This window comes from Triticum aestivum, unplaced genomic scaffold (genome assembly GCF_018294505.1).
Source record: "Triticum aestivum cultivar Chinese Spring unplaced genomic scaffold, IWGSC CS RefSeq v2.1 scaffold223295, whole genome shotgun sequence".
NCBI lineage: Eukaryota > Viridiplantae > Streptophyta > Magnoliopsida > Poales > Poaceae > Triticum > Triticum aestivum.
The window spans coordinates 1,472-4,242 of NW_025237088.1; the positions used below are offsets into that span (position 1 = coordinate 1,472).

Consider the following 2,771-nt stretch of genomic DNA (forward strand, 5'->3'; position numbering starts at 1 on the left):
TTTGATTGCATGAAGTCCTACTACTACGTTTAGTCATTCAGGAAGGATAGTTTTACAGGAGTTTGAAACATGGATTGTTCAATGGACCTGTTGATGTGTTGAGTGTGTTCATACTACTACTACTACATTCAGTGAGGATAGTTTTGTGGCATCGTGACTTGCGGAGGCCCTGATTGTTTGTTCTCTTGGAATTTTATTTGCGCCTCCAGTTGCGAGCATGACAAAGTGGTCTGTGCAGTTGATAGTATCCTGTCCCTGGTCGGTGATAAGAATCCAGAGCACTACTTTGTCGCCACCCAGGATTCTGGTCTCCGGGCAAAGCTACGAGAAGTATGAAGATTGCTATGCTCTTGTAGCATTCTACTTTTACCATGTTATCACCTGAATTTCATTTTTGAAAGATTTTTCTCAGGAACATTAATACAACCGACAAGCAACAAGTATCATATCATCTATTTAATGGAAACAACAGAAACAAATCTATTTTTCCATCTTATCTTATCAACTTTTCGTGCAGAAGTTTGTTCATGCATGTTTTACTTTTCATTAGGTTCCTTGTGTTCCTGTGATATACGGTCTGAAAAACTCCCTGTTTATTGAGCAACCATCCGTACAGCAACGTTAGTTTGCTCAGTTGGATGAGGAGAAGCATGTTCATATGGAAAAATCAGATTTTAAGAAGCTATTGAAGGCGTCATCGGAAGGAAAGACATATGTCAATGGAAATAAAAATGGAGTGGCAGAGAAAAGCAAGTTTAAAAGGAACAGAGCAAAGGTTATATACTGTTTCTCAGGATAATCCATTGTTTGGATCTTGTGGGTGTAATCAATATTTTGAGATCACAACTGAATCTACCTTCTTTTACGGAATGTTAATGTGTGTCGTTTTGCAGGCTACAAACCAACTCTCCTGCAAGAAAAAGAAACCAAAGCCCCAACCATCAGCTACTCAAAGTCAGGTAATTGTCACTACACAGCATTATCAGTTGACATTTGTGAGGCGTATGCAATACTTGGAACATGCTCGCTTAAGTATCACAATTCTTACTGTAAAACCAGCCTGGAGATGTCTGACTTACTAAGAGTAAGACGGATAAAAAATAATGTGCCAACTATATCATGTATAGGCTCTTAGACAGATAAGCCCATTTCAAATTTCCTAATTGTTGTAGCTACTGATTTGATTTGTATTTGGATGTTAATGACTTGTGCACAGAAATCTTGCGACAACAAGCACTAGTGAGAACTTATTTTCTTCAGGGTCGGCTGATGGTGAGGCGAAACGAAAGAGGGTTAGGAAGCGGAAGAGACAGCAGTCAAGCAGAGACAGTGAGCTGATGGACCTACAAAGATTATGTGCTGATGGTGGTTGGTTTCTTTGGTGAGCGGTGCTTCACCTTAAACATTGATGGCGGCCAATCTCAGCAGCGTGGTGCAGTTGAGACTTGGCGTCCAATGCTAGGAGATGGACTCGCGCAGGAGGTGGATGCTGTCTGGCGTCATGGTGGCGTCGATGGCAGAGTGGCCTGACAAGGTAGAAGCCTCAATATCTACTTTAAAGACGGACCTGTGGAATGATGGCGGCGACGACACATGTGAGTGCGTCAGACCAGTTTGTGCCCCAGACCCAGTATGTTGCTCGGTTGGGGCTTCTGGCTTTTGATGATAGGCTTAGGTGAGTGGTCTGGGTATTTGGCCCAGCTAGCACCCCTTCATCATATGGATAGGAGTAGTGGCATATGTTGCCAAAATTGCGGATTCAGGCATATTGTTGTAATATTTTGTAAGGTCCTCAAGAATAATCAATAAAGTGGCCGCATGCATCTCCCAGATGCCAGAGGCCGGGGGTCATCCTACTTTTCTAAAAAAAAATGTGTTGATGGTGTTTCTTCAAATGCTACATGATCGTTAGTTAATTTGATAAATCATTCACCATCGGTTGAGGATTTTAGGTATAACTTTTTAACAATGTAACACTACTAAAAGTATTTTGAGGCTGTTGTTGGACTTCAAAAATCTTAAATAGGTGCTGGTTAATACTATAAGATTTGTCCTTTGTGACGTGATGATGCCATCTAAACCGCCCGCATGGATTTCAGCAACCACCAGCACGTCGACATGGATTCCAACAATTGCCGCCGCATCAACGCTGCTGACTAGGTTGGGCAGTGATGTCTGTTGATCCTTCAATGGGTTTGGTGATAAAAATGACCCCTACTATTTTCATAAGAAGGAAGAATGTGACACCATTGTACAGATGTTGCCAGCCAGCATGATCAATAAGTCATTTCTTTTCAAACATTATGGAGAAATATATATTCAAAACATTGGTAAAAGCAATATAAATTCAAAATACCATTATAAACTAAAAATGACATAGCTCCTTCAATTATCTTAGTTGTTTACATTGGTACATGCACATTAACTCTTCAACAATGAAAGATCAAAGCACAGCAGCACACAACACACGAATTCGTTATAATTCAACAAACAGACTTCTGATACCCTTTTGATGATAGCAGATCCGAAACCTCCAATCGGCATATAGTTCTTCAACAAACAGACTTCTGATACATTTTTTGATGGTAGCACATCCGAAACTTCCAATTGTCATCCACTTAAAGATGGTAATATCCGTCTGTCTACTTGGGCCTCTTCAAGCTAATGGTGTTGGTGCTTGTGCGACTGGTCCCACTTTGTGACCAGTGTGACTTAACAGAGTCAAACAGAAGACGACAACTACCGGAAAAAGTTGATATAGAACATAGCCC

At 40.9% G+C, this 2,771-nt stretch overlaps 1 pseudogene; it reads left to right on the top strand.

Moving 5' to 3' along the window:
- Positions 1–209: 209 nt before the first annotated feature.
- Positions 210–1,338, top strand: LOC123176499 (rRNA-processing protein UTP23 homolog; annotated as a pseudogene).
- The last annotated feature ends 1,433 nt before the right edge of the window (positions 1,339–2,771 follow it).